The sequence below is a fragment of the Trachurus trachurus genome (assembly GCF_905171665.1).
Source record: "Trachurus trachurus genome assembly, chromosome: 2".
Classification (NCBI taxonomy): Eukaryota; Metazoa; Chordata; class Actinopteri; order Carangiformes; family Carangidae; genus Trachurus; species Trachurus trachurus.
In genome coordinates, this window is record NC_139914.1 from 6,443,956 (window position 1) to 6,452,767 (window position 8,812).

General features: G+C 42.0%; 1 protein-coding gene across 1 annotated transcript in view; it reads right to left on the bottom strand.

Annotated features, from left to right (window-relative positions):
- LOC310995568 (E3 ubiquitin-protein ligase Midline-1-like) overlaps nucleotides 1-4,074 on the bottom strand; it is a gene marked incomplete at its 3' end in the record, with an annotated part of 34,259 nt that extends 30,185 nt beyond the window's left edge. The window contains exon 1 of the mRNA XM_083984659.1: nucleotides 3,812-4,074. The remainder of the gene's footprint in view (nucleotides 1-3,811) is intronic.
- Between the last annotated feature and the right edge of the window lie 4,738 nt (nucleotides 4,075-8,812).

Consider the following 8,812-nt stretch of genomic DNA (forward strand, 5'->3'; position numbering starts at 1 on the left):
TTAAGGGCTCTACACATTTAGTTAATACTCCCTTCCATTATCAGTTCCTCCATAATGCATTGATGTTGCCTCAAAATATGTGCTTAGGATCCCTAGTGGAGATGAAAGTGATTAAATAGTGGTTATTCCCTGAAGTGTTGAGTTATCATTGCAACTTGGATTGGATAATGACATGTTTTCAATATGGAAACAGGCCCAGAGAGCTGAGGTAAGCTCATATATGCGTGTTTTAACACAGCATAGTGCAATGAAGCCGAAGCATGCAGCATCTGCATGGCTTATGCAGGGCAGCTGCAGGGGAGTCATGTGGCACAGTCGGATTGTCTCATTTGAAGTGAACTTTCTTGGGCATTCAAGTGTTACTGGAAACACATCCTCTCATGTCCTTATCTAGTGATTTTCACTGAATCCTTGCAGGTGAAATGTGGCGCTGCGGCAAGTATATTTGAACTTGTTTGGGAATTCATGACTTCATGTTCCATTTGTGAACTATTTTTCTTTCTTCTTGTTTCAACACCCTTCTGGGGAATTATGGAGGCATTTTTATTTGAAACAGGTTGAAATACAGGTGGTCTGCACCGTCTCAAGGAACCTGTCTGTGACCACAGTTTGACCCGAACATACCTAAAGTGACCCTGCTAACCTACATCATAGAGGACATACTATATCATAATGCATAACATATGGACATCTTAGGAATGTGTTTACAATAGCACATGATTGTGAGCCCTCTGCATATTTTGAGTGTGAACGATGACATTACAGAGCAAAGTGGGACCTTAGAGGAAGGAGGAATGAAAAAACATGATATTGGATTTTGAAGAGTCGACTCTTGTGGCAGGTACTCCAGAATGAGGTGACCCAGCTTTGAACATCTGCTGGTCTGTAGCAGATTATCCAAAAACCCCTCGATGCATATCAAATGGCCATGACACATTCTCAGACTCTCACACATGTGAAAGTTGTTTATCAGGCAGCGCTCCCACTGCTTATTAAGCTTCTAAAGGGGAAACTGTAGAAGGTTTCACAGGGCGGCGGCTTTACTTTTGTAACTTTTGTGCATAGTTTTATTTGCACTTTCTGCAAGCTAAGCTGATGCAACCTCTGCAGTCAGAGGAAAACATTTAGAAACATCAAATACTTGCACTGCAAAGACTTCAAGCCACCATGGAAGCATGTAGCAAAATCTGCTGTTTTATTGCCTTTATCTCTCAATTCTATTATAGGAAAAGTGGAGCAAGCTAGGATGATAATATATTTATAGTTCCAATGCTAAAAGTTCTGGGTAATACCACACTGTGAATTTGTAAAGTATCCCTATGCAGAAGCTCCTGACAACTGTAAAGTAAAAAAAAAAAAAAAAAAAGTTTGAGGAACCACTTATCCTCTCCACAGGACTGCACAAGCTGCCAAGTCTCACTGAACCGATTCTGCTCATTGTCACAATTTCTGAAGTCTTCATGGCAACATTGCACTCTCATCTTATTCGGTTGGTGATTAAAGAACGCACTGGGGTGAATAAAATGAACTGAACTGGGGTGGAAATAAGGGGAGGATGTGAGCAGGAAAGAAAAAAAAAAACTATTCCAGTCTGTCTTTGTCCTTTTTTTGAAGGATGTTTAGATAGCAATTAGTAGTTTGCCCCTCAAGCGTCTGAAGTGGGCGACTGATGACGCTTTGAAGATCAAATTAACCAATTAATGACGGATAAGACTCTCATGAGTTTGTACCTCCCTATTTATTATCAAAGCCATACACTTGTGAGATAACAGCATATTTTGGAAGGGCGGTGTAGGTGGCTAATGCTATCAGTAACAGGCAACAGGCAACAAAGTTTTCCCAAGAACGTTTTTTTCCCCTTGCAATTAAATGCAACACTCAGAGTAACTGTTTAAAGATCAAGAGAACACCTTTACCTCGTACTGAGTTTAAACTGACAGACGTGTCCCACACAGGATAAGGACATGGCAGCACGCCCTTCACTATATTTGTCTGCACGGTTCCCACAGTCAATCTTCAGGTTGGGTTAGGGAGGGAGGGGAGTTGGGTTGGGGGGGGGTTGAAGGATCTGAGAGCTAACATGCTTTTCTCAAGCTCGCCACAGCTGACAATACCACTGAAATGTGTCAAGGGAAACAGGAAAAGAAACAGCAACAATGCTATTGTTGCTATATTGGTCGGCATCGTGACAACTACAAACCAACCTTCAGACAAAGCTTTTTTGTACTTCCTAGTCTCCATTTGTCAGAGCGAATGGAGGATATGGCAAACTACAAGTTTGTGTGCATCAAAAGTATGACAACTTAAAAGGTTTTTTTTAGAACAAATCCATAAATATAATCCTCACCATCACTGCAGGTGAAAACTGACACTTTTATATCGACATTTGAAGCTCTCTGAAAAAAACAAGTCCAAAAATGTGGTGGTTAAGGGTAAAACTGTGGAAAAGCTGCCACAAAGGTTACACATGTTTCTGTTCAAATCAAAGCTACACTCATTCCTTTAAGTAGACCTATAATCTACAGTTACAGTAGCCAAGCCCTCCTTAAGTTCCCATTGTTTTGCACATCAAACACTGACCCTGGATTTTCTTGATCCCTGTGACCCATGGCAGGTGAGAAGGATCAGCAGTAGAGCTGAGCCTGTGGCAGCCAGCTGTCACACACACGCTCCAGCACACTCACTCACACACTCACACACATAAAGTACATGCCTCAACACACAGGAGATGCTGTGAAAATGAATAAGCTGACCTCTGGGAGGCTCATAAGAACAGACAATGACAGAGCTGCAACCAATGTGAATGGAGGGCTAACACGTACAGTGGTGTGACCTGCATGTGGATGCACAGTAATTAACATGTCACGTTAGAATTTAGGGAACAAATGCCATCCAGCTAGACGTGTCCTCTCACCTCAGCTGTTAAATTTACACTCGCAAACTTCCCTCCGTCTTAAGTGCAGGAAAGACCAAACATTCAGGACCTTTTAAAGCGACTCCCCTTCGCTCACACACTCGCACGCACTCCCAGCACTCAAGTACACACACATTTTTAAGCATCCCTCAAGGCACTGTCCCCTGTCTTTATGTGTCTTGGGCTTCAAGCGTCCACCAAAACACACACACAGTGGCTCTATGAAATTGGGTCACACAAAACAGACTCTCACACAGCAGTATAACCCCACCCACCCACGCACACACATAAACACTCACTCAAATGAATGTCCTTCTCTACTTAATATTCAAAAATGTCAGGGTCAGTACCTGTTAACCTGTCAAGTCTAATACTCTAATATAAAAAGCATACCATAAAATCCCCCACCATCACCACCCTTAGAGCAAATCTGTTAATTGCAAATGTTTTTTCAAAACCGAAACCCATAAATTAAACTTTTCATAAAAATGAAGTTGCTCACAGCTGAAAGCATGACACATTTAATCAACCAGGATAGAGCAATGCATTCATAATCATTTCAATCATATAGTATAAACAGACTCCTTGTTGCAAACATAAAGTTTCCCCTTGACCATCATACAGTACAGATGGCTCCACAGCACTCATTGGCTGGGTCCCGAAGCCACTGCTCTATCATTATCATTCCAGTAGTGCTGGCACTCAACTCTTCCACTCCTCGTTTCCACTGAGAATAGTGTCTGAGCTGAGATAGAGGGTGAGAGCGTGCGGGAATCCCCCAGAGACTGGAACAGATGTAAGTAAACTAAGAGGAACACAAACTGAGACAGGCCCATTTTACAATGAGTATAAGAAAAGAAAACAAGCTTCCCTGCCCAAGTCATCTTCCCCTCTTACCTTCCACATGATTAAAATCCCATCATCCACAAACAAAGTGAAAAAGAGAGGAAGAGAGAGAGGTGGGGAGAGAGAAGGGAGGCTATCTTTGGCTCCCTCTCTCCTCTGTGGGATGCAGTAACAGCAGCAGCGGCGGCGGCGGCAGGAGCAGCAGCGGGCAGCGAAGTTAGGAGTCAGCGAGGATGTGGGTACGTCTCTGTGGCTGTGTCATCACCTCTCATGACATGTTTCCTCCCCTGCCTGTGTAAGCCTTTCCATCCTGACCCGGCTCATAGAGAGAGAGAGAGAGAGAGAGAGAGAGAGCAGGGACAAACTAGTGCGCCGCCCCCCTCCACATCTCCCCGCCCCTCCGCCTCCTCCTCTTTGTCCATCCCTCCCCCTCTGTTTCCCTGTATTCAAATCTGCCAGTGGGCTGCCCTGCCTCTAAGTAGGCCAATCACTGAACCAGTGGGGGTGGAGTCTGGGCCGCCCGTGTGCAAGTGTGAGCGCAGTCAGATGTGTCACATAGACATATGTGTGTGTCTGTTTGCCTTTGCGCATGTGTTTGCTGACATGCAATCATGTATGTGGATGGATGTCCAGAAACCAGGCTATGTTCTGAGACTTTTCACTCTCCATTAACCGTCATTATATAATTATTCCTCTTCACGCATGTACAGTCATGGTTGCACCTCTCCCCACCTCCATGAGTTGAATTTTTATAAGTCAAAATATTTTCTGTAAATTTTGCAATCACATCTTTATCGACTGACCTCAAAGGTCAAATTTTACTCTCCAGCTCTGTGCTGCCAATAGAAACACTACAGTGTATCATCTGGTAATAGAAGTCAGCATTCCTGGTACAGTGTGTGCAAACACTGTATTTACCTTCCAACTTAAAACCTGCAAGTTCTGCACATTCAGTACTCAGTATTGTTGGGACTAGCTACTGTAATTGCCAAGTTTCAGCATCACTGCACACTGTTGCTCACAGTTTGCCATCACTTTGCTCCCTGTTATTCATTATCAACATCAAAGCAGAAGTCAAGGATGAAGTTAGGAAAGTTTAGTCAAAGCTGAAGACCAAAAAAGAATGAAAAAGATGAGGGGGAACACCATTTACATCCACCAGCATTACCCATACTGTAATGACTCCCATCTATACAGCAACAAAGTCTTGTTAAACTCAAAACTCTCAGTTTCTCTCTTTAAAGTTTTATCCACTAATTAATCTCCATCGTTTCTATTTTGTTGTTCTTTTGATCTCAGTGCAGGCATTTGACATTAAAACCCTTTAAAGACAGGGAGGATTAGACCCATTTAGCTGCTGAAGGCTTTTAATTTGAAACATCTGTGCCGGAAATGTTCAGCTCACTGATAATAGTATATGCCACACTGATAATATGTGGTAGTTTTGATAATTACAGTGTTTTAACTTTTAAATAGCATTCATATCAACATATTTATGAAAATGAGAATTTTCTGGTAGTTAACAGCAAGAAAGTTTCTGAAAACCAAACGAACATGGAAGACAACAGGAAGAAGAGTTGAGTTTGCATTTAGCAGCACAAGCAATTAAAAGGAAATATCTAACATAGCAGAAATGTCTGTGTTATCAGGCTCTTTGTGAATTAATTGTATATTAACCTTTCATCTGTCTCCACATTTGCAACCAAGACACATCCTCAGCAGCAACTCACCCTGTGGGTTTTTTAAATGTCTCCCTGTTGTCTCTTCGTCCCTCTTCACTTTGAAACTTCAGCTGTTTTTGCCGCTACTCAAAAAACAACCCCCTTTTTTTATGCGGCCCACAAGGAAAGCAGCTTAAATTAATCTCCAAGATGCAAGTCAGTCATTTACCCTCCCACACAAGGCATGCCGTCCTGCCATAACTACAATCTTTGATCAACAATCCCCAGCATTCATCAGCTGTCTCATTGGAAACTGCACCTCCCCATCATGTCTGATACGCTGTCAACAATGCTCTCAGTCCTGGCTATTGTGAATAACGAAAAGCAGAATGAAGCCAGAAAGATGGAAAACTATCAGCTTGAACCATTGTTTAGATCTTCACAGTCTCCACCACGTGAATGCTTTGAAAGCTGGCTACTCATACACACCAAATAATCCCTACATTTTGCCTCAGGCGAGTGAGTTAGTGTAGAAAATGTTTTCTCTCTCTCTCTGCAGAGGGTTGTGGGTTGAATGCCATGCTGTTTGTGGTTCCAGAAACTGTGTTTTCACCAAAAAAAGAAAAGAAGAAGTTTTATGCATCAACTGAATCTGCTTGTTTGGGTCTGTTAGGTTCCAAACTGAGTGCACCACTGAAAAGCCAAGTCAGACAGAGATTACAATCAGAGTGTTTTGGAATTTCTAATAGGTCACTTAAAATGTGCTTTTTACAGATCCGACTCAAAGATCTTAAATTGGAGTTGTTTAGTGGATTCGGTGAAAAGTTTCAACACCAAAACTTTTCCTGAAATGTTACACATCTACAACTTCCAGTGAGACCTGGAGATAAGTTGTGTTGTAGCTGAATTATATGGAAAAATATTGAATGTGGTGCATGGCTATTAGCAGAAATGTTATGGGTGAATGGCATTTTCCATTAGACCTTCAATATATTATTGTGTGATATTTGGATTTGGGTATCTGTCCGTGTATGTGTATGTGTGTGTGTGTGTGTGTGTGTGTATGTGTGTGTGTCTGTGCTGTGGTGGGGGTTCTGGCAGTGTGTCTGGAGTGGTTGGAGTGGGATCAGTCGAGGTGAGGCGGCCGCTAAAGAATGTACTTCTGGAAAAGGGACGAGAAAAGAGTTTCCATCTTGGGTCAGTTCTCTGCAGCAGCAGGACCACAAACTTTGTGAGCACTCTCTACTAGTTCATGTGGATATGAAATGTTCCCTTTGTGGAGCAAGAAGAAAAACAGGCACACACACAGTTAGGACAGTGATTCAACAAGCAATATACCTTTACAGTCAGACTGTACATTTTCCAACTCCCCTATTTCATACACTATTGGTGTGTCATCAGAAAATAGCTGCAATGGTTCAGTGAGTCAGCTGCCTCCACGTCATGAACTCAACTTAAGTTTTAGCTGTACCTGCTCCAAACAGCAACACTCTAAAGTGAGTTGGCAAGGAAGGGAACGGGAGAAGAAAAGATCAAATATGGATAACTTCTCACTCATTTTTCTGCACAAAAAGTGACAAATAGTTATGGAAAGGAACAGAGCTTTAAAGAGACCCACCAAACTTGCTCACTCATCTCTACATACCTAGAGTAGAGTAGCATGTGGCAAAGTTAGGCCGAAACAAATGCAAATAGTGACTGTCTGACTCTGATGTTTTCAGACTATAAACCAGCCCACAAACCCACATGCATGACTCAGCTGTTGTATTCATGGGAAAATCCAAAAGTGGACACAGTGCTTGTTAGCCTGTGCATATCACTACTGATTCCTGCTGCAGTTCTGCTAAGTTACGGTACTTGGAGTTCCTCTTAGTGTTAATGATTGTCAAGCATTTTAATCATAAATGTTGTTAATCTGGGATACTAAGTTGGTAAAGTTGTGTTTACTAATCACAAACTGATTTTCCTCACTGCAGTGAACGTTAGTGGATTTCTGTATTCAGATGTGTTGCGTGCACTTTGTATTCCTAAATGCTACATATCAAATCAAGTGGTGGTTACTTCATTTGGATTTATTTTAGTGTTTTCTGAGGTGTTGCCGTGCACCAATCTCTCAGGACCACCTCAGCAAAAGTCAGTTCAGTTTGTTTTTAATTACGTACGTTCAGGTGTACTGCGATGTCTATTATTTTGTGTGTGATACTCTGCAGTCAATGCATCACATATTGCGATTTTTTTTTTTTTTTGCCTTGCAGGGGTTATGCAACAGTACTTTTCAGAATTAAAAGACACCCACAAGGACTCTTCTTTCATTCATGTGTGCCCACATACACAGTAATTGCAGTTTTGTGAAGTGTCCTCTGCGACAATGCTGCAAAGTCGAGTGGCAGTTTTTCACCTTGAACTATATGTTCCCATCTTGCCCCTGGTGGTATTCCAGAGCGTCTAATGACATTGTGCAAATAGAAATGGAGGGTATTGAGTTCAGAATCATAATAGTTGAATATGCCACACAGTCACATTGGACATGTAAGATCTACAAGAGACATATTCTGCACAAGGTACAAAGTAGAAGGAAACACAGAGCATCCTGAATGTAGGAAACAGTTTAAAACTTAAAGAAAGTAAATGTCAAAAGGAATTTTTAATTATAAACAAGAAAGAAAATCTTCTGTTCTGCCTGTGCTGCAAGCATAGTGAGAAATCATTGAGATGGTAAATGCAGTTTTGTGTCACATGTTTGATGTTTGTCAAGGCCGTGGTTTTGTGCTCTTTGGAAAGTTTCCTGTGAGGTGATATCTGTTGTTGTTACCTGGCACGATTTGTCAGCATTGTATTCTTGTCACTTGTTCAAAATCGAGCAACAGAGAAATACAAGAAATTGGGGCAATTAAAGCTCTGCTCTGGAAAGCAAAATCAACATCTTTAAACTTGTACTGTTGAAACTTTTTTCCTTATGTTAGCTGATGCTGTTTCTGTAAAATACAAGAGGGGGAAGAAAACAACCCTTTGACTACATAGTTGCCCTCCGTCTCCAACCCTCTCATGGCAACTCTCTGACTTTCCGAAAGCTGGCCTCTACTTTGAGTTTAGAGAGGTTTTATTTTTAACAACCAAGAATGAGAGGAATGCGGTGGAGTCCGTCTCCGCTCTCGGGGTGAGACCATTATGGGGATAAAGCATGACAGGGTTATGACCAAGACCTTTTGTAGAGGGCACCGTCGCTGTGGGTAGCCTGGCTGGGGTTCTTAGGATTTATCCCCCACATATGTGACCACAAGACTTTGATATTTCCAGTCAACATCCCAGGTAAAATAAATGCAAAAGGACACTTTCTGTAGGCCATGCAACAGGGCAAGTCAACATTTTGTCATGCAAGCACTCACACACC